This window comes from Schistocerca serialis, chromosome 2, assembly GCF_023864345.2.
Source record: "Schistocerca serialis cubense isolate TAMUIC-IGC-003099 chromosome 2, iqSchSeri2.2, whole genome shotgun sequence".
NCBI lineage: Eukaryota > Metazoa > Arthropoda > Insecta > Orthoptera > Acrididae > Schistocerca > Schistocerca serialis.
In genome coordinates this window covers 279,736,795-279,764,336 of record NC_064639.1, presented here as the reverse complement: position 1 = coordinate 279,764,336, position 27,542 = coordinate 279,736,795, and positions in this window count along the sequence as shown.

The following is a 27,542-nucleotide window of genomic DNA, read 5'->3' as shown; positions in this document are numbered from 1 at the left end:
ATCTAATAAGGCCTTATGCAGATACACAAGCTCGAAATTTGTATGGTCTTCACAAGCAAGTAATAATGTTAATGGGAAGCGCCACACAATGGAAGCTTAGCTACACTATGGAACCTTCACCATCAACAGCAGAGCCAGGTAGATGTCGACGGTGCCACCTATGCTGGCACGACGTTGCATCCAAAAAGATAAAATGCAAGAAGTTGAGAAAATCAAGTGCTACCTGCTCTCAGTGTCGCAAACACGTCTGTAAAAAGCGTAGCAAAACGACAGTGTTGTGTGAAAGATGTGTTTCAGAATAAGACAATGACCTGTTTGCTTCATGTAGTGGACTGAAATTAAATAGCTTTTTTAAATAAGAGATCGCAATTATTAACGTTTCTGGAAAAAAAAAATTATTCATAGTGAATTTTATGATTTGTTGGTTTTGTTCCTATTATGATTTTATATTTTTGTTATCCAGTATACAAAAATATTGTCTAATCAGTTCTAAGTGTTCTCAGTAGTATCAGAAGTAAATAAACTTGCATGACACGTTAAAATGCCACTTGCTTTCTGGGCCTATTAGGTCCCCCTCCACCCCTTGATGTTACATGTAACAAAAAATACCTTGGTAGTGCTCGGGTTAAACTCGGCTGAAATAGTTACTCGCTTCCCCCCGGAGACGGCTGCGCCACTCATAAGAACTGCAGTGTCACGTGATGTGACGTACGCGCCAAGCCCTGTCATTCTCGTCGGCCTCGGACAGCAGTCAACCGTCTGTACTCGGTCGTTTGGCGTGTCGGTGTCCACTAAAAGCAACAACACAAATTTCACTGCTGTGTTGTGAGTGAATGATATGGGACAGGTAACTCATGGAATGGAACCCGGACCAAGTGTAGTGTGTAGATGAGCTTCACTCGCACATGTTGTGAGAGGCTGTACCGCTACTAACATAGATAATTGTGGGGGTGAATGGAAAAGATGTGAGTCCTGTGTTATTTTTTTATTTCAGTACCAAAACTCAGCAACAATATTTTCAATGAGTGGTAACATACTTAATTCACGGGTTCAGAATGTCTCAAGTGTGCAAGGTGACTCAGATGCCACTTCAAAAACCACGAGCAAGATTTTAATATTCCCTCGGTCGCTGCACGCAACTGTTAGTGCTAGAGAGAAAAACGAACAGGGCATTTTCGTATGAAATTTAATGTAGTTAAATTTCCACATTTAATGTAATTAAGTTTAAACAGGGGTACGTTTTCGGTGGAGGCTCAGATTTCCGAGTTATTCAAGAAAAACGCGTTTGAAGGTCACTTTTGTACATTTTTCTTGATTGACGCTGAAACGGTTGTCTCCAGCGAAAACGTGTTCCAGTAGAAAATTTAACTACATTAAATCTCCCACAAAAAGATTTCGTTTTTTCTTATTGCGCATATGGAGGAGGAGAATATGAAAATTATGCATGTAGTACTTGATGGCACTGCGGGGCAGTTGAATCACCCTTTACATCTGAATGATAGCAGTTCTTCGGTCTTATTTGTTGACCTATTCTTGTTGGGATTCGTTGCAATAGAGCGACCTACAGGACACCGTATTGTAGAATCATACTACAGCTACCACGCAAGGAGCATTGCAATCACATAAAAGTGGAACACGTCGCTCCAACGTGTCGGCTTATTGCCATTCCCTGCTCACCGAGTCACTTGCGAAGACAATCAGAGGTGTCGTGGCACTGACCATGACGTAGAGCAGTACGTGGTCGAATGAGAGAGGAGAAAAACTAATTGAGTCCTGCTATAAATTTCATCTAGTAATAGCGAATAATCTGTTCAAGAATCACAAGTGCTGTTGGTATACTTGGTGAAGACTCAGAGCCACAGGAAGGATCATCTGGATTAAATCATGGTCCGACATTCCGAAATCAGGTATTGGACTGTACGGCGTACCGAGGGGCAGATATAGACTCAGATCACAATTTAGCAACGAGGAAGAGCAGACTGAAGTTTAAGAGATTAGCCCGGCAGACTCAGTATGAAAGGAAGTGGGATACAGAAGTACTAAGGAATGATGAGACACGTTTTAAGTTCGCTGAGGATGTGGGTACTGCGGTAAGGAATATCAGAATAAGAATAGTTTAGATGGAGCACTTTACACACGGCAGTCACTAATGTTGGACTGAAAGACAAATGTACAAAGAAGGGAACTGTGAAAAAAACCTTGCAGAACAAGAAATACTTAAATTGATCGAAGAAAGAAGGAAACTGCTAAGTCTTGCGCTGATCGAGGCACAAAGAGAACACAACCCAGGTAAAAAATGTAGAACAATTTTATTAAAAAGTAAATAAGGTAATCGAATTTTTGCCATACCCGTCCCAGCATGACTGTGGCAGTCGCTTCCCGTATTCTCTCCCGGAGCTCCGCTACATCACGTCGTAGAGGCGTTACATACACCAGATCGTTAATGTGCCCCCACAGAAAAAAAGTCACACGGAGTGAGATTGCGACTAGCGCTGACTCTCGGCAAAATACCAAACTACGCAGTGGCGGTATACATGAAACAAAAACTTTCCGGGTTTCTCTTCAAATTGCAGTATGTATGTATCTATAAAATGTGTGGTTCTTGTGCAATAAATAATTGAAAGTCTTCCTGGACCTTATGTACATCCTGTATAAAAACCAAAATACTATTGGATAAAAGTTTGTAATATTTCGTGATTATAACTGAATTTACGCAAGCCCGAATCTAGGCTGAAGGCTGTAGTGATGAAGCCATGCAGGTTTAATATTCACTTGGAAGTAGAAGGAAATAGCGTAATGAAGTAATGTGAGAATCCGCTTCAACTGTAACAATATATTTTTAAAATCTTATGCGACCAAACTGCTTAGGTCATCGGTCCTTAAGCTTACAAACTATGGACAACACACACACCTATGCCCGAGGGAGGACTCGAACCTCCGACGGGGGGGGGGGAGCCGCACGGACCGTTACACTGTATGACAAGGCATCTATAACAGACAAATGAACACAATAAATTTACATTTCATAATGAGGCATTCATTAAAATTTTCGCTAACATGTGGCACAAAGAACGAGCACCAATACGGTACTGACGTGATTTAACTTAATGAAGCGTAGGAAACAATAGTGAAACAAGCACTGAAGTGGGTGAGGGCTACAATGGCTGGCAACCTAATCACGGAACAGGTAACAAGTCAATAGTCCGGAGCCTTACGGGAGTATGCTTGGTTTACTGGAGCAAGCATGTTAACGTTAACGTTAGACCGCACACACTACCAAAATGTTTTAGGCACAGTCAACACTGCAGCACTTGAACTTTCCTGGGCCAACACTCAAACCAAACAGCAGAAAATTTGAAGCACTGGTAACACAGCTTTGACTTTGCAAGACACGGGGAATCTGAGAGATACACAGCAGTTACAGAAGAGCGGAAATTAGGTCCACGGCCCTCTGTCTGATGCGGCAATCACACCCCACTCCGCACCACACCCTCCCTCGACCAGCCGCTTGGAATTGTGCTCTGCGGTGAACGTTCCCGTCCGTCCCCTTCTCCACCGGTGCTTCTTGTTCGCGCCATGCCAGCTCAGCAAAGATCGGGTGTGACGACGTCTTCACAGGCATAGTCGCGTATCCGCTCTCGCACACAGACATGTTTTTGCCCTCTCGCTCTGGACAGACTGTCCTGCCTCAGCGACAGCAACGCAGATGATCGATAGATCGCAAAACTGACGCGTTTCCTTAAATTGATATTGCTAAGAGTGCCGCAAACGAACTTCGAAACATTGAAAGTACGATAAGTAATTGCATCACTATCATCGAAACGCTCAATTCCACCAATCTACATCTACATCCACACTCCGCAAGCCACCTGACGGTGTGTGGCGGAGGATACTTTGAGTACCTCCATAGGTTCTCCCTTCCAGTCTCTTATTGTTCGTGGAATGAAAGATTGTCGGTATGCCTCTGTGTGGCCTCTAATCTCTCTGATTTTATCCTCATGGTCTCTTCGCGAGATACACGTAGGAGGGAGCAATATACTGCTTGACTCCACGGTGAAGGAATATTCTCGAAACTTCAACAAAATCCCGTACCGCGCTACTGAGCGTCTCTATTGCAGAGTCTTCCACTGGAGTTTAACTATAATCTCCGTAACGCTTTCGCGATTACTAAAGGATCCTGTAACGAAGCACTCTGCTCTCCGTTGGATCTTCTCTATCTCTTCTATCAACCGTATATGGTACGGATCCCACACTGGTGAGCAGTATTCAAGCAGTAGGTGAACAAGTGTACTGTAACCTACTTCCTTTGCTTTCGGATTGCATTTCCTTAGGACTCTTTCAGTGAATCTCAGTCTGGTAACTGTTTTACCGACGATTACTTTTATATGGTCATTCCATTTTAAATCACTCCTAATGCCTACTCCCAGATAATTTATGAAATTAACTGCTTCCAGTTGCTGAGCTGCTATATTGTAGCTAAATGATAAAGGATCTTTCTGTCTATGTATTCGTAGCACATTACACTTGTCTACATTGAGATTCAATTGCCATTCCCTGCCTCATGCGTCAATTCATTGCAGATCCTCCTGCATTTCAGTACAATTTTCCATTGTTACAACCTCTTTATATACTACAGCATCATCCGCAAAAAGCCTCAGTGAACTTCCGGTGTTATCCACAAGGTCATATATATATATATATATAGCAACGGTCCTACGACATGCCCCTGCGGCACACCTGAAATCACTCTTACTTCAGAAGACTTCTCTCCATTGAGAATGACATACTGCGTTCTGTTATCTACGAACTCTTCAATCTAATCACACAATTGGTCTGATAGTCCATATGCTCCTACTCTGTTCATTAAACGACTGTGGGGAACTGTATCAAACGCCTTGCGGAAGTAAAAAAACAGCATCTACCTGGGAACCTGTGACTATGGCCCTCTGGGTCTCGTGGACGATTTCAGCAGTACTTCCACGCCGAACAATGGCAACAGTCAACAAACCGCTACAGTGTGAAGCAGCTTTATTAATACTAAAATTCAGTACTGCTCATAAGAAAACACAAGGTCCACCCACAGCAGTAAAAGTTCCAGTGCCTTTCTTGGTAAGCATATAATCCCTGAAACAATGTAACATTGTCAACGGCTTTATATACAGTAGGGCGTGAGCACCGATTCCTCCAATAAAAAAACATCTCGTGAGTCGTTCAGAGTCGTTGCTTGCGCAGCTGCCCGATACAGACTGGTAGCGCCACCGGAAAACGTCGCGCTGATAAAGGCGCGCGACATTTCTGTGAATCGCGTCTCGTTTGCATTCCTGCAACTGAGAGCTGTCTGGCATAGCGCGGTGCTCTGCGGGTTGCCTGCGTTGGCTCCTGCCGTCATGGTGGCCCCAGCTTTGCTGGCCGCCGAGGGGGATGTGAGGCCAAACCCGAAGTTGTGGTTTCGATTTCGCCGCGCGCCTGTATAAGCGCAACACTTTCCCGTGGCGCTGCCACTCTGGATGGGGCTGCCGCATAGTCAACTGCTTTGACTAACTCACAAGATGCGTCGTTATAAGAGGAGCAGGCGTTCACGAGCTACTGTATATAAAGCTATTGATGTTACATTTGCTACAGGGACTAAGGTTACAAAGAATAAAGTGAAGTTGAAAGGTACTGAATGTCATACGGCTATGAATGGACTTTCGTTTTAGTGGAAGCAGTGGTGAATTTTCGTATTAATAAAGCCGATAAGTTCATGGTAGTGCTATTGCCGTTCAGTGTGAAAGAATTTCTGAAATTGGTCGATATTCCTCTATTATTTAAATTGTATTTATGTAACACAGTCAGCCAGCAAAGACGTTGTCAGTTGCTAAGAAATGAGCCCGTTTCTCTATAAATAGTTATTAATACTGTTCAAAGTTCTTCTGTAGTATTTGGCTATGAGTATTTACTACGATTTAGGATATACGGAGTCTATTAGCAGTATATTTCACTGACGTGTAATCAAAGTAGCAACACAGAAATTCTGATCACCGATTTCGTAGCTACGAATGTTATTTCTTAACAGCGAATATGAAATTCTCTGATATAGTCACTGGCGTTGAATAATTATTCCTCTAACACATCACTGGAACCTTTTGCGACCAGACAAACATCCAAAACCACGTAATGAGCTACATACGCTTCACAATAACAATATTCGGTAAAATCAAAGATATTTAGATTTTACTCTCGTAATAACTCCCGCCTAAAAATGTTCGTATTTCCTGAAGATGGCAATATGAGAATCTTCTTTTACAACTTCACTCTGGCCGTCAGCCTTGTGTAAGTTTACTCTCGTAGTCTTTCAAAAGTATACTTTTTTTCATTATATCTGCTCAGTGCTTCGAATCTCCCCATTAGTTCTCTTCAAAAACCATCTTTAATCACTACCTGTCATAAGACGAGGATTTTTTTTTTACAGAGAACAACTTTTTAATTATCTGCTCACTAGCTCAGATACAACAGCACCAACAATATTTTCACATTTCCTTTTATTTCCGTTTTAATCAAAGGAACAGCACGCCAATTTCTTTGAACCTCCTAGTTCACTGGCCGTCGGTCGTGCTGCAATATCAGCCAGCTACCTCTGATAGACCGACGCCTATATCCGGCTGGAACACTTTTTTGTCTTCATGTTGAATGTGAAATAGATAAAGCACATACACAAAATCATTACAACAATTGCAGTGCATTAATAAATGTTATTCTTAAGATCGCATGAAAGTTTCATCTGTAAACATTAAAAATATCTAGCAATACGCGTAAGAAGAAGTTGAAGTGGAACCAACACAAAGAACTAATTACAGGTAAGGCAGGTACCAAACTAAGATTCACTGGAAGAATCCGCAGGAAATGTAGTCCACCTATGAAGAAAGTAGCTTAAAGAACTATCGTCCGATCAATAATTGACTGTTTCTCGTCGGTGTTGGATCCGCATCAGTTAAGACTGATAGCTCAGATGCAGAAGGTCTTGAGAACAGCAGCGCATGTCGTTACAGGTTCATTTAGTATGTGTGAAGCATCACGGATACCCAGTGGCAGAAGTAGGAAAAGAGGCATTCTCCATCAGTTACTTTACTATTAAAATCACGAGATTGTACGTTCCCAGAAGCCTATATTTCGAGAAAAGACTATCAAGGAAAAATTAGGGAGATCTGAACTCACACAGAGGCTTAACAAAAATCGTTCCTGCCGCTAACCAGTCGCGACTAGAACAGGAAAGGTGGGAAATACCTTCCGCTACACACCTCAAGGTGGCTTACGGAGTATAGATGTATCCGTACAAGTACACAACGCGTAAAGCGAATGAGATGGTGAACCGGCCTCAGATTCAGGAGGATGGAGGTCTACCTCAGCGGTTTGGTCCCTTAGGAATTCACACACACACACAGACACACACACACACACACACACACACATACACAGGTTTTCCACGCTTTTTCTAAATTATGTCTCAATGGCCAAGCCAACACCGTGTGCCTCGCTCTTGCCGCCCAATGGCTACTACTACAGTGGATGACCGCTACCTACGGGTTATGTCTCGGAGGAATCCTGACAGCAACGTCACCATATTGAATAATGCTTCTCGTGCAGCCACAGAATGTCATGTTACGACTCAAACTGTGCGCAGTAGGCTGCATGATGCTCAACTTCACTCCCGACGTCCATGGCGAGGTCCATCTTTGCAACCACGACACCATGCAACAAGGTACAGATGAGCCCAGCAACATGCCGAATGGACCGCTAAGGATTGGCATCACTTTGTCTTCACCGATGAGTGTCGCGAATGCCTTCAACGAGGCAATCGTCGGAGATGTTCTTGGAGGCAACGCCTTAGAAACACTGTCCAGCGAGCGCAGCAAGGTGGAGGTTCCCTGTTGATTTTGGCTGGCATTATGTGGGTCCAACTTACGTCGCTGGTGGTCATGGAAAGCGCTGTAATGGCTGTACGATACGTGAATGCTATCCTCCGACAGAGGCATTCGTCATCATGGACGACGATTCGCACCACCATCATGCACATCTTGTGAATGACTTCCTTCATTATGGCCAGCATGTTCTCCAGACATGAACCCTATCCAACATGCCTCGGATAGATTGAAAAGGGCTGTTTATGAACGACGTGACCCACCAACCACTCTGAGGGATCTACGCCGAACCACCGTTGAGGAGTGAGACAATTTGGACCAACAGTGCCTTGAAGAACTTGTGGATAGTATGCCACGACGAATACAGGCATGCTTCAATGCAAGAGGACGTGCTACTGGGTATTCTAGGTACCGATGTGTACAGCAATCTGGACCACCACCTCTGAAGGTCTCGCCGTATGATGGTACAATATGCAATGTGTGGTTTTCATGAGCAATTAAAAGAGCGGAAACGATGTTTATGTTAATATCTAATCCAATTTTCTGTGCAGGTTCTGGAACTCTCGGAACCGATGTGATGCAAAACTTTTTTTTGGTGGTTATACTAATACTGTAATCATGATTTAGTCGGTTCTTCGTAACAGTGAAAACGCTTGTAATATGCAATCAACAAAATATACATACTAGCCTAAGCGTTATCTAGTCTGTTGTTAGTTGCGTGGTTCCAGTTTTGTCGTGCACCAATTACCGAGTGAGGTGGCGCAGTGTTCAACACACTGGACTTGCATTCTCGAGGACAGTGGTTCAAACTCATGTTCGGCCATCCAGATTTTGGTTTTCCGTGATTTCCCTAAACCGCTCCAGGCAAATGCCGGGATGATTTCTTTGAAAGGGACGGCCGATTTCTTTCCCCATCCTTGACACAATCCGAGCTCGTGCTCCGTCTCTAACGACCTCGATGTCGACGCGGCGTTAAATTCAGTCTTCTTTCCATCCTTTTCGAAACAGCAATTTTTTCATATCACTGTGTGCTGTTGTACAGTAAGGTACTCGCGTCGCTGCCTATATACCGTAGTGTCTTACCTGCTTATAATGATGACTTCGCATACACTACGAACTACAATCCGCATTTGTGTTTATAGTTACTGATTCGTTCATACGAATGGTTCAGGATATTTTTTTTATTTTCCGCCGCTTTTTAGTGATGGAAGCATATTTCTCCATTTGTGATACGACAGATATTATTTTCTGCTATGCTTCAGGAAATGAATGTAACCTACGTGGCAGAGTATCACCTGTTCGAGCGACTTTCCCAGCGTCTAAGCGACACATGGTCTACAGCATCCGAAAACGTAAATATTGGAAGGTCTTGCATAGTCCGCACACTTGAAAATGAGTTGGAATAGCGTGCGCTACATTTATTGGGCCAAAATCTTGGAGTCATTGTGTGACGACTAGTAGCAGCGAAATACGTCACCCATCCTGTTGTCGGAGCGGTAGTTAATGAACAATTGCTGATTTCAAAGAGTTCGCGATGTCTTACGCCGTAGAGGAGACGGTTGCATCGTCAAGAATACATGTTAAGAACAACCGGTCACCAAACGTCATGAATGGACTTCATGTCGAGTTCTCTTACAAGTGGTCGTAGCTCTAAAAGTTTGCATTTCTTGGCCGATGATCAATGGATTTGTTCTGGTTCTGTGCGTACATGCAAACTTCTCAAAATAATCTGCATTTTAATTACCGACTTGTCTATCACTTTCCCGCCTCCTATCAAGTAAACAAATGTTATATTGCTTTAAGAGTGACCCCAGGGCATACACGTTACTACAGCCAGTGCTATACGCACAACTATGCGCTCAGTGAGAGGAGCGCTCTCTGCATTCACGACTGCGACAGAAGGCGGCCTGTTCAGTAGTTCCAAGTTACGACTGTAAAATTTATTTTCAGGAAACCCTTCCTCTAAAGATCTTACCAATGTGTCCACGGTACTGACCTCATTTCTACCGAATCTGCAGTCCGTTTGGGCGTCACAGTTAGCTCTTAATGCATCGGAAAAGACCGCACATTTCTGCAAGTTGTATTGACCCGGTGTCATCAGAGCAAGTAGTTGGTTCCAGTACGGGAAAGGCTGAAATGAACTGTTAATGCAATACATGCAGCTTGCACACTCCGGCTTAGGGAAATCGTTAGGTGAAATAATCGAAATTTTGCAAAGGATGCCAGTAATTTTATTCAGTGATGATGTATTTCGAAAAGTTTGACGTAAGGACGACAAATTTTTTATCTTATTTCATCAAGTGACCAGTATAAATAGAGTGTTCGGGCATTTTTGCTTGGCGGAGGTAAGAACGCAGCTGATGTACCGCGAAGCGCTCCTGAATAGTGCACGTCGTTTGTTCTTCCTACGCTTGGTCGCACTCACACGAAATTCTACATACACCTGCCTTGCACAGCACTAAATCCTCTTTGACAGACCCCAGTGCAGAATCGGGAATGTTTACGCCGACAGCACAGGACGCTGCAAACTTCCTCTTTCCAAGGCAGCCGGGTTTGGTGACAGTAGGCTGTTCGCCAGGGGCCGCTGTGTACGCTCCGGATTATCCATCACTCGCCGCCAAGATCGACCAATGTCGCTACATAGGAAGGTAAAGGTGGCCGCTAATGGCCATGCCGAATACTGATCAAATTGTATCCTTCGCTTCTCTTTCTAAATCGCCGCATGCATCGAGCGGGGAGAAGACACGCAGAAGACATCTTGGAGGACTGCTATCGGTACTGGTGTCCGAAACATCAGCTGCTAAAACGATATGCTACCGGCCGGAGTGGCCGAGCGGTTCTAGGCGCTACAAAATGGTTCAAATGGCTCTGAGCACTATGGGACTTAATTTCTGAGGTCATCAGTGCCCTAGAACTTAGAACTACTTAAACCTAACTAACCTAAGGACAACACACACATCCATGCCCGAGGCAGGATTCGAACCTGCGACCGTAGCGGTCGCGCGGTTCCAGACTGTAGCGACTACAACCGCTCGGCCACTCCGGCCGGCCGAGGCGCTACAGTCTGGAACCGCGCGACCGCTGCGGTCGCAGGTACGAATCCTGCCTCGGGCATGGATGTGTGTGCTGTCCTTAGGTTAGTTAGGTTTAAGTAGTTCTAAATTCTAGGGGACTGATGGCCTCAGAAGTTAAGTCCCATAGTCCTCAGAACCATTTGAACCATTTTTAATGATGTGCTCAGAATCAGGGACAGAATTCAGTGAGACAAACCATGGCAAATACACTCCTGAAAATTGAAATAAGAACACCGTGAATTCATTGTCCCAGGAAGGGGAAACTTTATTGACACATTCCTGGGGTCAGATACATCACATGATCACACTGACAGAACCACAGGCACATAGACACAGGCAACAGAGCATGCACAATGTCGGCACTAGTACAGTGTATATCCACCTATCGCAGCAATGCAGGCTGCTATTCTCCCATGGAGACGATCGTAGAGATGCTGGATGTAGTCCTGTGGAACGGCTTGCCATGCCATTTCCACCTGGCGCCTCAGTTGGACCAGCGTTCGTGCTGGACGTGCAGACCGCGTGAGACGACGCTTCATCCAGTCCCAAACATGCTCAATGGGGGTCAGATCCGGAGATCTTGCTGGCCAGGGTAGTTGACTTACACCTTCTAGAGCACGTTGGGTGGCACGGGATACATGCGGACGTGCATTGTCCTGTTGGAACAGCAAGTTCCCTTGCCGGTCTAGGAATGGTAGAACGATGGGTTCGATGACGGTTTGGATGTACCGTGCACTATTCAGTGTCCCCTCGACGATCACCAGTGGTGTACGGCCAGTGTAGGAGATCGCTCCCCACACGATGATGCCGGGTGTTGGCCCTGTGTGCCTCGGTCGTATGCAGTCCTGATTGTGGCGCTCACCTGCACGGCGCCAAACACGCATACGACCATCATTGGCACCAAGGCAGAAGCGACTCTCATCTCTGAAGACGACACGTCTCCATTCATCCCTCCATTCACGCCTGTCGCACACCACTGGAGGCGGGCTGCACGATGTTGGGGCGTGAGCGGAAGACGGCCTAACGGTGTGCGGGACCGTAGCCCAGCTTCATGGAGATGGTTGCGAATGGTCCTCGCCGATACCCCAGGAGCAACAGTGTCCCTAATTTGCTGGGAAGTGGCGGTGCGGTCCCCTACGGCACTGCGTAGGATCCTACGGTCTTGGCGTGCATCCGTGCGTCGCTGCGGTCCGGTCCCAGGTCGACGGGCACGTGCACCTTCCGCCGACCACTGGCGACAACATCGATGTACTGTGGAGACCTCACGCCCCACGTGTTGAGCAATTCGGCGGTACGTCCACCCGGCCTCCCGCATGCCCACTATACGCCCTCGCTCAAAGTCCGTCAACTGCACATACGGTTCACGTCCACGCTGTCGCGGCATGCTACCAGTGTTAAAGACTGCGATGGAGCTCCGTATGCCACGGCAAACTGGCTGACACTGACAGCGGCGGTGCACAAATGCTGCGCAGCTAGCGCCATTCGACGGCCAACACCACGGTTCCTGGTGTGTCTGCTGTGCCGTGCGTGTGATCATTGCTTGTACAGCCCTCTCGCAGTGTCCGGAGCAAGTATGGTGGGTCTGACACACCGGTGTCAATGTGTTCTTGTGTTCTTTTTTCCATTTCCAGGAGTGTATAACAGAAGAAGTTAAGTATTTGTCTTTACCACCTTTGGCTCCCTGTAACGATCCTAAATAAGTGTATGTATTGTCATGACGCATCTGAATATTTTTTTGTCTATAGTATAAACTTCTGACGTGGATCCGCTAGCCACAATGATAGACACAACATCCATAAGTGTCGAGACTTTTGAGTCATCACGAAAGATCGCTTTAACTTTGTGTTCTTAATACTCTGCCTATGTTCGCGAAAACATCTCGGATAGCTCACAAGTATGATGTTGATTTGCAGGTCTCGTCCGCTTCCTTGTGCTGCTGTTGGTACGTAGGTAGCGGTTATGCAGTTGCTGAGACGAACAACCATTGTGCAAGAAAATAGTTTCAAGGTTCCCCTAATTCACTTGCAAGCTTTTGGCAACTGAGATGGTATTTTTTAGGTATGTGTCATATCAAGCAGCAAAAACTGGTAAATGGGAGTAGGATTTGTAATGAATAGAAAGGCAGGGAAGAGAAGGAGCTTCTGTGAACAGTTCAATGGAAGGTTTGTTCTCATCGGAATCGACAGCAAACCAACACTGACAACAATAGTTCAGATACACTTGTCGATGTCGCAAGCAGGAGATGAAGGGGTAGAAAAAGTATGTGAAGATAGTGAACGATACTGCGATAATGAATAACTTAGTAGGCTGTACAGGTGAAGAGGAATTCATATTTCTAAAAAGGGCAGTCACAGAAGTTGTAAAGAAAAATATGAACGTTTCCCTCTGCAACATCAGTACACATCTGTGGCCGTCTAAGCACTTTCAGATACACCCAGCGTCAACTTCAGACGTCGATGGCGGCAACTTCACGGCTGATCCAGTGTTTCAGTTCCTGCATTGTTTGTGGATTTGTTTCATAGACCTTCCGTTTTAAGTCTCGCCACAGGAAAAAATTACATATTGTTAGATCCGGCGGATGTGATGGTTATAAATATTTGCTGACAGTTCTTTCCCCAGTGAAGACATCATGGACGCAATATAGAGATAGCTTAGACTTGTGGCATATTATGCCATCTCGTTGGAAGAAGCAGTCTCCTAAAAATTATTTTTTGCTTTATTTTCCATTATAAATAAATGTTAATTCGTTTCAGCTCTGGTTTCTGTAACTTAAATGATTTTCCATTATACGAACAAGAGCTACTTTCATCTGCGTCACCTTTCAGATCATCGTCTTTCATATATCAGTGAATGGAGCACAAAATGTTTCAGAATTTGCATATATGGTACTGTGCTAAGGGTAGTGTCAAAAATATCGGTGCAGACGACGAGTCTTTCATCATGGAGTGGTTGCTGACAAACAGTGTTCGGGTCCTCCGTTGCCCAGTACCTCGTGTTTTGTGGATTCACGTGACTGAAAAGACGAAACAATTCTTCATCACTTACGATGTAATGCAAAGGATCTAACAAACCATCGCTGATGTTATTCAAAAGTCATGTACAGTAATTTACACCTTTCTGATTGTCACCATCCCGTAATTTCCGCACAATCGTCAAACGACAACTCCTCCTACTTATACGTGCTGTCGAAAATACCCTTTGCTCGCCTAGTTAAACCGCCGCCGGCATACGTGGTGTACTCAGATCTGCATGCGTTGCTTGAGTGAACGAATAATTTAGTAAGTAAGGAGATGAAAATCTAATTGTCGTAGGGTGTTGGAGTCCAGTTTTGGAGAAGGACCACAAGAAGGGGCCACGGGAGAATATAGACATTGCAGACGGAAGACTATTTGAGTTTTACAATAAATTTCAGCTGCTAATAGCGAATACTCCGTTCAAGAACCACAAGAAGAGTAGGTATACTACCAAATATGAAAATATGAGGAGATTCTAGTAAGATTATATCACAGTCAGGTTGAGATTCCGAAATCAAATATTGGGTTGTAAGGTGGAAACAAGAGCAGATACAGACACAGACCAGTACACAGAAATGATGAAGAGTAGGCTGAATTTTAAGAGACTAATCAGGAAGAATCAGTGCACAAAGAAGTGGGATATGGACGTACTAGGGAATACAGGTACACGCTTGAAGTTCTTTGAGGCTATAGATACGGAACGCACTTCTGCTTCAAGTCACTACAATACGCCGAGCGCCCAACGTGGCGGAAAGGTCACCTCATCCGCATCAGTTCAATCATCTTCACACGATAAAATCGCAGAATGATATTGTCCACACACAGCACAATGTTTTTCTTCGGTACGATTCTATGCAGTTGCTCTTGAGAATGTAACCAGGGAAGTACTTCTGTCGTTGTGGTTGATAATGGAAGCAAGACTGAAGGAAAATTAAGACACGTTCATAGGATTTGTCGAGCCGGAAGAAGCGTTCCACAGTGTAAAATGAACGAAATTGTTCGAAGTTCTGAGAAAAAAAAGGGTAAACTATATGGAAACATGGGTACTGTATAGTGATTACAGGAACCAAAACGGAACAATAATTATGGAAGACCAAGAACGAACTGCTAGGATAAAAAAGGTGGAAACAAGAACAGATACAGACACAGACCAGTATACAGAAATGATGAAGAGTAGGCTGAATTTTAAGAGACTAATCAGGAAGAATCAATGCACAAAGAAGTGGGATATGGACGTACTAGGGAATACAGGTACACGCTTGAAGTTCTTTGAGGCTATAGATACGGAACGCACTTCTGCTTCAAGTCACTACAATACGCCGAGCGCCCAACGTGGCGGAAAGGTCACCTCATCCGCATCATTTCAATCATCTTCACACGATAAAATCGCAGAATGATATTGTCCACACACAGCACAATGTTTTTCTTCGGTACGATTCTATGCAGTTGCTCTTGAGAATGCAACCAGGGAGGTACTTCTGTCGTTGTGGTTGATAATGGAAGCAAGACTGAAGGAAAATTAAGACACGTTCATAGGATTTGTCGACCCGGAAGAAGCGTTCCACAGTGTAAAATGAACGAAATTGTTCGATGTTCTGAGAAAAAAAAATATGGGTAAGCTATATGGAAACATGGGTACTGTACAGTGTTTACAGGAACCAAAACGGAACAATAATTATGCAAGACCAAGAACGAACTGCCAGGATAAAAAAGGATTTAAGACAGAACTATAGTCTTCGTCCCTACTGTTCAACCTATACAATTACGGATATAAAAGAAAGGTTCAAGAGTGGGGTTAAAATTAAAGATGAAAGGATATATTGGTATTAGATTCGCTGATGACACTGCTATCCTCAGCGAAAGTGAAAAAGAATTAAAGGATGTTTTGGAAGGACCGAACAGCCTAAAGAGTACACAACATGGATTGAGAATGCGAAACTAATGAAAAGTAGCAGAAAGGAAAACAAGGAGGAATTAAACATCGGAATTGGGGATGTCGAAGAAGAAGTAGTTAACGAATTGTGTCATCTAAGCAGCAAAACAACCCATGATAGACGGAGCAATGAAGAGATAAAAAGCGAACTAGTACTAACAGGGCTTTCCCGATCCAATAGAAGTCTACTAGTGTGAAACAAATGCGTTAATTTCCGAGAGAAATTTCTTAGAATTTGCGTTTGGAGCACAGCATTGTATGATAGTGAAACACAGACTGTGGAAAATCAGGAACAGAAGAGAATCGAAGAATTTGAAATATGGTGCTACAGACCAATGTTGAAAATTAGGTGGAGTGATGAGATGAAGAACGTTGAGGTTCTGCGCAGAATCGGATAGGAAAGGAATATGTGGAGTACACTGATAAGAAGAAGGGAGACGATGATAGGACATCTATAAGGACATCATTTGAGTAACTTCCGTGATACTATAAGGAACCGCAGAAGGTAAAACTGCAGAGGAAACAGAGAGTAGAATATATCCAGCAAATAATTGAGGACGCTGCTTGTAAATGATACTAGGAGACGAAAAGTTGGCACAGGATAGGAAATGGTGGCGGACCGTATCAAATCAATCAGAATGAGGACGAAAAAAATGTTTTTATTTACTTAACAAAGAAATTCGTCAAACAGCCAAGCAGATTGAGAAGTTATTTTACTTAATTTTTGCTACCAGTCCCGGCAGTTCAGTGTGCCATCTGCATGCCTTAAATTTACCTCTCAACAATTAACGGTATTGGCATACTAGGGCCATCTGTCTCTGGATGTCGTGAATTTTCAGCTGCTTCCTTTTAAGATCTGACTGCAGCTGTTGCACTCAAATTTTCGAAGGGAGCGCTTGAGAAGTCACGACATCTCGAAACAGATGGCTCCAGTATGTCGATATCGATAATTTTGGGAGGTGCTTGTGGGGCCTGAAGAAGGCATATTGAATTTTATTATTTACTTCTCAAGTAAAGACCTGCCGTCTGTTGTTATGTAGCAGGTCGTACATTGTGTGATTCTACATGTTCTATGATAGAAATTCAGTTTTATTACTAGTACATTTTATATTAAAAATTTAAAAAAGGATGGATGAAAAATAAATTAAAAATATATATATAACAAGTAGAATCGCTTGTAAACAGTCTTTTAAACTCGTTGCTAACTTACATAATGATAATAAATAGGGTACATAATAGGTTGTGGATGTATTTTAACTTAAAGTAAAAGTATATTTAATGGGGGAAACAGATGGAAATTTGACTTAGATGTGATATGACAGTTCTTCCCTTTATACTTTCTGCGTTATTTGATTGTCTGTTAAAATTGCGTTGCCTTGACAGTGGTAATGCTTAATTTACTATATTGATTAGTTACATATTGAATTGTCAAAACTGGTGGTAACAGTAAAATAAGACAAGTTTGCAATTTGCACGGGTGTTTGGCGAATTCCTTTGTTAAGTATTTGACCATCCACCGTCCCACGTCCACAATAGATCAACAGAAACAAAACAAAAAAGGGGAGATCGAATCAAGGTCTTTAGAACATCCATTCTTTTGTTCTGGTCTGTCTGGGGCTCTTATCAATTACTCAAGAACTAGTGCGTAGAATCGTACCGAAGAAAAACATTGTGCTGTGTGCGGGCAATACCGTTTTGCGATTTTACCGTTTGAAGACGATTGAACTGATATGGATGAGGCGACCTTTCCTCCACGTTGGGCGCTCGGCGTATTGTAGTGACTTGAAGCAGAAGCGCGTTCACTCAAGCAACACATACACATCGGACTACACGACGCATGTGCAGGCGGTGTTATAAGAAGGCGAGCTCATGATATTTTCGACAATATGCGTCAAAAGATTGGCAGAACTCTCTGCGGTGAAATATTGTGATACCGAGTTACAGGCATCCGACAGGTCGTACGCAATTTCATGCAACAATGATCTAAAAGGTGACGCAGATAAAAGTAGCTCTTGTATGTATAATGAAAACGCAGTGAAGTTGCAGAAACCAAGAGCTGAAACGGATTAAAATTTATTTACAATGAAAAATACAGCAAAAATTATTTATAGAAGACGATGAAAGTGACCCCCTGCAACATCAGTACACATCTGTGGCCGTCTAATCATATTCAGATACACCCGGCTTAAACATCGGACATCGATGGAGGCAACTTCAAGGCTGATGCAGTCTTTCAGTTCCTGTATTGTGTATGGATTGACTTTCCGCTTCGTCATCACAGGAAAAAATTGTATATTGTTAGATACGGCCAACGTGATGGCAATAAATGTTTGATGACAGTTCCTTCCACAGTGACGACATCAAGGACTCATCTAGGGATATCTTGGACTTGTGGCATATTATCCCATCGCGCTGGAAGAAGCAGTCTTCTACAAATTATTTTTTCCTGTATTTTGCATTTATGTTGTTGTTCTTGTGGTCTTCAGTCCTGAGACCGATTTGACCCAGCTCTCCTTGCTACTCAATCCTGTGCAAGCTTCTTCATCTCCCAGTACTTTCTGCAACCTATATCCTTCTGAATCTGCTTAGTGTATTCATCTCTTGGTCTCCCTCTACGACTTTTACCCTCCACGCGACCCTCCAATGCTAAATTTGTGATCCCTTGATGCCTCAGAACATGTCCTAACAACCGGTCCCTTCCTCTTGTCAAGTTGTGCCACAAACTCCTCTTCTCCCAAGTTCTATTCAATACCTCCTCATTAGTTATGTGATCTACCCATCTAATCTTCAGCATTCTTCTGTAGCACCACGTTTCGAAAGCTTCTATTCTCTTCTTGTCCAATCTGTTTATCGTCCATGTTTCACTTCCATATTGGCTACACCTCATACAAATACTTTCAGAAACGACTTCCTGACACATAAATCTATACCCGAAGTTAACAAATTTCTCTTCTTCAAAAACGCTTTCCTTGCCATTGCCAGTCTACATTTTATATCCTCCCTACTTCGACCATCAACAGTTATTTTGCTCCCCAAATAGATAAACTCCTTTACTACTTTAAGTGTCTCATTTCCTAATCTAATTCCCTCAGTATCACCCGACGTAATTCGACTACATTCCATTATCCTCGTTTTGCTTTTGTTGATGTTCATCTTACATCCTCCTTTCAGACACTGTCCATTCCGTTCAACTGATCTTCCAAGTCCTTTGCTGTCTCTGACAGAATTACAATGTTATCGGCGAACCTCAAAGTTTTTATTTCTTCTCCATGGATTTTAATTCCTACTCCAAATTTTTCTTTTGTTTCCTTTACTGCTTGCTCAATATACAGATTGAATAACATCGGGTGACGCTACAACCCTGTCTCACTCCCTTCCCAACCACTGTTTCCCTTTCATATTTCAAAAGCTTACTCTAAATCTACAAATGCTAGAAACGTAGGTTTGCCTTTCCTTAATCTTTCTTCTAAGATAAGTCGTAGGGTTAGTATTGCCTCACGTGTTCCAACATTTTTTACGGAATCAAAACTGATCTTCCCCGAGGTCGGCTTCTACCAGTTTTTCCATTCGTCTGTAAAGAATTCGCGTTAGTATTTTGCAGCTGTGTCTTATTAAACTGATAGTTCGGTAATTTTCATATATGTCAACACCTGCTTTCTTTGGAATTGGAATTCTTATATTCTTCTTAAAGTCTGAGGGTATTTCGCCTGTCTCATACATCTTGTTCACCAGATGGTAGATTTTTGTCAGGAATGGCACTCCCAAGGCCGTCAGTAGTTTTAATGGAATGTTGTCTACTCCCGGGGCCTTGTTTCGACTCAGGTCTTTCAGTGCTCTGTCAAACTCTTCACGCAGTATCTATCTCCCATTTCATCTTCATCTACATCCTCTTCCATTTCCATAATATTGTCCTCCAGAACATCGCCCTTGTACAGACCCTCTGTATTCTCCTTCCACCTTTCTGCTTTCCCTTCTGTGATTAGAACTGAGTTTCCATCTGAGCTCTTGATATTCATACAAGTGGTTCTGTTTTCTCCAATGGTCTCTTTAATTTTCCTGTAGGCAATATCTATCATACCCCTAGCGATATGCGCCTCTACATCCTTACATTTGTCCTCTAGCCATCCCTGCTTAGCCGTTTCGCACTTCCTGTCGATCTCATTTATGAGACGTTTGTATTCCTTTTTGCCTGCTTCATTTACTGCATTTTTGTATTTTCTCCTTTCATCAATTAAATTCAATATTTCTTCTGTTACCCAAGGATTTCTACTAACCCTCGTCTTTTTACCTACTTGATCCTCTGCTGCCTTCACTACTTCATCCCTCAGAGCAACCCATTCTTCTTCTACTGTATTTCTTTCCCCCATTCCTGACAATTGTTCCCTTATGCTCTCCCTGAAACCCTGTACAACCTCTGGTTTAGTAAGTTTATCCAGGTCCCATCTCCATAAATTCCCACCTTTTTGCAGTTTCTTCAGTTTTAATCTTCAGTTCATAACCAACAGATTGTGGTCAGCGTCCACATCTTCCCCTGGAAATGCCTTACAATTTAAAACCTGGTTCCTAAATCTCTGTCTTACCATTATACAATCTATCTAAAACCTTCTAATATCTCCAGGCTACTTCCATGTATACAACCTTCTTTCATGATTCTTGAACCAAGTGTTAGCTATGATTAAGTTATGCTCTGTGCAAAGTTCTACCAGGTGGCTTCCTCTTTCATTCCTTACCCCCATTTCATATTCACCTACTACGTTTCCTACTCTCGAATTCCAGTCACCAAACACTATTAAATTTTCGTCTCCCTTCACTACCTGAATAATTTCTTTTATCTCATCACACATTTCATCAGTTTCTTCATCACCTGCAGTGCTAGTAGGTATATAAACTTGCACTAATGTAGTAGGCGTGGGCTTCGTGTCTATCTTGGCCACAATAATGCGTTCGCTGTGCTGTTTGTAGTAGCTTACCCGCACTTCTATCTTTTTATACATTATTAAACCTACTTCTGCATTACCCCTATTTGATTTTGTATTTATAACTCTGTTTTCACTTGACCAAAAGTCTTGTTCCTCCTGCCACCGAACTTCAGTAATTCCCACTATATCTAACTTTAACCTATCCATTTCCTTTTTAAAATTTCTAACCTTCCCGCCCGATTAAGAGATCCAACATTCCACGCTCCGATCCGTAGAACGCCAGTTTTCATTCTCCTGATAACGACGTCCCCTTAGTAGTCCCCGCCCGGAGATCCGAATGGGGAACTATTTTACCTCCGGAATATTTTACCCAAGAGGACGCCATCATCATTTAACCATGTAGTAAAGCTGCATGGCCTCGGGAAAAATGACGGCTGTAGTTTCCCCTTGCTTTCAGCCGTTCGCTGTACCAGCACAGCAAGGCCGTTTTGGTTAGTGTTACAAGGCCAGATCAGTCAATCATCCAGACTGTTGCCTCTGCAACTACTGAAAAGACTGTTTTCGCTCTTCAGGAACCACACGTTTGTCTGGCCTCTCATCAGGTACCCCTCCGTTGTGGTTGCACCTACGGTACGGCCATCTGTTTCGCTGAGGCACGTAAGCCTCCCCACCAACGGCAAGGTCCATGGTTCATCCGATGTTAATCCGATTCAGCTCTGGTTTCTGTAACTTAACTGCGTTTCCGTTATACGAACAAGAGCTACTTTCATCTGCGTCACCTTTCAGATCATTATCTTTCATATATCAATGAACTGAGCACAAAATGTTTCAGAATTTGCATATATGGTACTGTGCTAAGGGTAGTGTCAAAAATATCGGTGCAGTCGACGACTTTTTCATCATGGAGTGTTTGCTGATAAACAGTGTTCGGGTCCTCCGTTTCCCAGTACCTCATGTTGTGTTGATTCACGTGACTGAAAATACGAAACCATGCTTCATCAGTTATGATGTAATGGAAAGGATCTAACAAACCATCGGTGATGTTATTCAAAAGTCACGTTCAGTAATTTACACGTTACTGATTGTCACCATCCCGTAATATCTGCACAATCGTCAAACGACACAGCTTCAAATTAAGACTTTTCATTATCCGCTGAAAACTCTTGCTTCATATATGTACCTCTTGACCAATTTACGTGTATATTTCTTTGGGTCCTGAGTAATTCTATGGAGAGTGTCTGCAGTAATTTCCGGTGTGCGAAAAGAAGGAATCCTTGCCGTTTTACGTTTTGTATATCCATAGATGAGTCAATTATTGTACACACTCTGTACTGCTCTCTTTTCTCATAGTCCTCTATCATGATACTTGACTCCAAAAATTTCGCGAGATTCCTTAATAGAAGCTGTTTTCACATATTCTTCCACATTTTCAATTATTTCTTCTATCAAGAAGGTCATTTTGCAGCCCACAGAGACAAATATGGAACTACACTGATGAAATAAACCGAAATGCTGACAACCGATTATCGCATAAAACTGTCCATTGTTGTAGCCGTTTACTCAGTTTCAGGAATCGTAATATTGCATTCACATTCAAAGTGGAGGCGGGGTTACTTTTGAGTGCGACGCCTTGTATATATAAGCCACAAGCCATGTGACCCACGTACGTTACAAGAATATTTCGCATGCGCAGTGAGCAGTAAATAACTTTCGTTCCAAGAGACTAGTCTGAACTGCTCTCAGACTCGCGCCAACTCGTATCCGCAGCAGTGCCAGCGAGGTGCACGCGCAATGACTCATTGTCAGCGTGGATTACTTCCTGGGGCATTGTACTTGAAAACCGAGCAACACACGAAGCGATTAGGGCTGCTCAAATCTTGCCTTTATTATACACGTTACAGTCAGAGTACTGTAACCAGTACAGCCTAATGAGTTCAATGAAAAGAGACTACCATTTTGCTAAATCTTATTGGATGCCTTGTTTAATTAATAAGCAATACTGAAGTTACAGGTTTCGGCGCGCAAGCCGACCTACAGTAGCTAATCAGAGCGTAACATTCTCCACTGGCTCCACATCTGTTGAAAGCAGCAACTCACTGAATTTAGGTGCCGTGTGCAAACCTACATGTCGTAGCTTTCCTTGATAACAGATCCTGATCAACATTTTTTATGAGATAAGCTGCCTTTTGCAACACGTAAGGTGCTTTCGACGACAGGAAATTAATCATGGCTGTCTTCCCATAAATAATATCATTCAGATAGGCTCTACAGTGTGACTGTAGTCTCATTAACCACCCTGGAGAACGAAGACGAACATGTTAGCTTGCACTTTCAATTTTGTAGCTGTCCGGAAATCAGAGTGGTCATATTCACCCCAGGAAAGCTTGTTGGGTGTGGAAAACCCATCCATCAAACACCCAAGCCTCAATTTTCCTCGTGTCACCTGGCGTGAATTGATTGAGGCCTGAGACAGGGAGAACATCTGGTGCTCTCTATAGCTGGGGATGGTGTGGCCCTCCAAGCTGTGGCTGCAGGAGAGGTTGCCATATATAGTTCAGCCCCCCCCCCCCCCTTACGTGTTTTCACTGGATCTCTGGAAGAAATGCGTGAAGACGGTGTGGCGTTTCTATCAGAACCAACCATTTCCTATCCGATCGTTTTTATGAATGTCTTCTGTATTGTGTAAATTCTCCTCCAGCGCAACCAAGTGAGTGGTTAAAAGCCATGTATAGGACGACGTGCTAATTCCGATGCCGGTGGCAGACAGGCCGATATGGCAGCAGCTGTAGTGGCAAGATGCTTCCATGTGTAAATACGACGAGAAAAGCACTCGCGAGTCATAACAATGTACTCTCTGCAACTCCTGAACAGGTAAGTACGTGAATATAATTACATAAAACGCAGCTCACAGTTAAGAAACCAAGACTCATGGAATGTCTCTGTATAAGTTGTAACAGGACACAGAGCTACAAAAATTAATAAATACAATTGTTAGTGAACAGAATGGATTGCATAACAACCTAATGCCTGCGAAAGTTCATGAAAACATACGCAGACCAAAAAGAAGTCGCAATGCTAATGGTGTTAGTCAACCGAAACTTGGACCTCCATGGTTAGAGGACGCAACAGAGTGGAAGGGTGGCCTATCTCTGTGTTGGATGCGATGCGAAGGATGGTTAACCTCAGACTTTCGCTCCTTGAGCGGCCGCCATGAAAAAAAGTGATCGTAGTACAATGAAACGTTATGAAAACATTTGTAATGTCGTGCGGAAGAGAAATGACGAATAAATCACCGAAGGAAACAAATTTTTATTTCCACATGAGAAGGTAGTGTTTGTTACTTACGTAACACGTTTGAGTTCCAGGTCAGAAACGTTGTTCAGTGCGACTATCATCTGGATCCATGACAACCTGGAATCGCACTAAAGAATGCTCTATTGCTGCCCGACACATCTCTAGTTGGATGTCAGCTACTTCCCTCGCAGTGCTCACCATCAGCCTACTACGTGAGTTATTGTACCGTTAGTAAACAATGTCCTTCAGGTAACACCACAGCCAGAAATCACACCGATTCAAATCTGGTGATTTGGTGGCCACAAAGTTTAGGACAAATGGCCTGTGATTCAGTTTTCTCCAAATGTGACACGGAGCAACCGAGTGACTTCATGAGCAACGTGAAGTGGAACGCCATCGTGAATCAAAACAGTCGAGATCGAATCACCTGTGTCTCGTAGAGCAGAGATCACAAGTCAGCGTAGCAGATTACGATAACGTGTGCCGTTCACGCTTCATGTCCTTGCCGGCCGGTGTGGCCGTGAGGTTCTAGGCGCTACAGTCTGGAACCGCGCGACCGCTACTGTCGCAGGTTCGAATCCTGCCTCGGGCATGATTGTGTGTGATGTCCTTAGGTTAGTTAGGTTTAAGTAGTTCTAAGTTCTAGGGGACTGATGACCTCAGATGTTATGTCCCATAGTGCCCAAAGCCATTTGAACCATTTGCTGCATGTCCTTGGTCATTGGTGCCTGAGTTCCTCGTACGACGCCTTACCAGTACCGGCGCCTAGTAGCAAGTCGTGATACTAAAACTACTAACAACGCAAATATTGCGGCGCACACTCTCACCATAATTCTCATAAAGTTGGGTGCCCACACGGTAAATAGTTTTCCATCTACATTGCCTCAAGCAGCGAAAGTTTATTTATAACCATCCTTAACTGAAATGTTTTACTTTATACGGTCAATAAAGTCAGCGAAGAATCTAGTCTATCGATCCATAAATTTACTGGTATTCAATCACAATATTCCTTGTGTGTTGGGAAAATTTCGGCTGTAAACCATCCATATATCTTCGGAGCGGGTTTATCCGGATAGGAAAGTCTTGCTTCTCGAGGAAAAAACACACAAGCTTGTTCGACGTGCTTCGAATGTGGCTGGACGGTTTACACCCGAAATATTAGTAACCGACAAAACGTACCTACGGCTCAGGTTCAGTAACTTTATGGGTCAATAAATATGCCGCCAAAGCATCAAGATTCACAATTTCGCATGTCGTTTCAGAGGTGCAATTTTCTGTCTTTTGGTTGATAATACGTTACCATCAGTAGAGGATATGATGCGGAATAAAGGTGTTATGTACAATAGAAAATCCAGGATGGGTTGTATCAATATTATGAGAAGGAAAGTTGCCACTCACTATACAGTGGAGACGCTGAGTCGCCGATAGGCACAACAAAAAGATTTTCACACTTAAAGCTTTTCGCCCAATGGACACAAACAGTGTGGTTTCAGTTGCCTGCAGTCGTGTGTGTGAGTTGCGTTTGCGTGAGTGTGTGTGAGCGTAGTGCGTTTATTGTTTACAAAGGCCACTGGCCGAAAACTAAGTGTGAAAAATCTTTTTACTGTGCCTACGGCGACTCAGCATCACCGCTGTATGCGGAGTGGCAACTTTCCTTATCGTAATATTGTTATGTACAATAAGTATTATTGTACAATAAAATTACTTTTGATGCAAGTAGAGTGTACAAGCACAAACGTAGAAATGTATATGCATAATTATTATTGTCATGTTGCACTCAGTAGAACGTTCGTCACCATGATCGAAATGAAGAGTTTCCTGCTGCTATTGACAAGTAAGAATGTCGTTTATAAATGGCAGGAACATGCAAGTTCAACTAAATATTAAATCGAAGTTATATATAAAACCTTTTGTTGAGGATATTACTTCTTATATCACTGTAAGATAAATCCGTACTGTTTTCTTTATTTTTACTGCATTATTCCCTTTTTCATGTTACAAATCAATGGTTTTCGAAGAAAACCTTAGTTAAACATAGATTCCGTTTTGCTATAAATACGGGAGGAATCATACGTAGAACAAAAATGCTCCGTGGGTCACCTAGCATATATCCTCACTAGTTTGTGACAGTTCAGCGCTTTCAGGATATAGGGGAATGCAGTGAAACACTGATCGCATACGTAAAGAAAAGTATAGTAATGAGGTAATATCCGAAAGGGATGCAACACACCGAACTTACAGGTAACGGTGGTATGACCTTAACTGATCAAAGCTACTGCGAAAACTACTGTAGTCTACAATTCCTTACGATAGTCTACAGTAGCTTACAGTAGTTTTACAACTCTAGCCATGAAATACGGTGTATAAAAAGACATGAACAGGGTGAGTCGTTTAGTGATATGGACTACCTGTCTGATGCAACTATCAGAACATGTTAGACATGGCGTCTGTTAAAGAGGCAAATAGGTACCGGCAACGTTATACTGGCGCTGGAGATAAATATTTATAGTTTAACGTCTCACCAACAACAATGAAGTCAGTTAGAGACGCGGCACAAGCTCGGGGTAGAGGAGGAAATCGGCTGTGCCCTTTACAAAGGAACCATCCCGGCATTTACTCAAACTATGTAAAGAAACCACAGTAAATTTAAATATGGGTGCTCAGACGTGTATTTGAACCGTTGTCCTCCCTTGTGCTATCTTCCTCGGCTTTAGGCTGGCTCTACAGGAAATCAGTGGTTTCCTTTTTCCCTCTTGTCAATTTAACTTGTGTACGATTTCTTTATTTGTATTAGGTTGGTACGTAAGTTACTAGCGTTTTTGTTTTGCATTTTGGTCTTCAGGTTGTTATAGGTTTATTTACCGAGTGTCATATTTTATTTTTTGTGGTTCACTGTTGGTATTTGAGTTTATATGTTGTGATTTCTTCACTTGGAGATAGTGAGTGGAGCTGTGGACGCTAGAAAATTGACTGCCAAGTGAATAAATCGGAATTTTTCCGGCATATTCTTCTGTTTGAGATCAACAGAGGTGTGGAAGTAGAGGAGGCAGCCATCATTTTCGCCCTGTAGGGGGATAATGCCATTGGACAGAACATGGCAAGGAAATGGTTTTCTCGTTTAAGGAGGATCGTTTTGATATATAGACTCTACACGTTCAGAAAGACTTTTGGGGTTTGTTGAAGATCGTTTAAACGCATTAATCCACAATAATTCACGTCGATGTATTCGGGAACTGGCAAATGTGACCTTTCCACCATCGTGCGACGTATGCATCCAATGGAGAAGGTTCAAAAAAGCAGACGTATGGGTACCGCATACTCTAATCCAAAATCACGAAAATGAGCTAGTGGCCACATGTGCGTCTCGGCATGCTCGTCATCAATTAGCTCGTGAACAACACCGATAATTT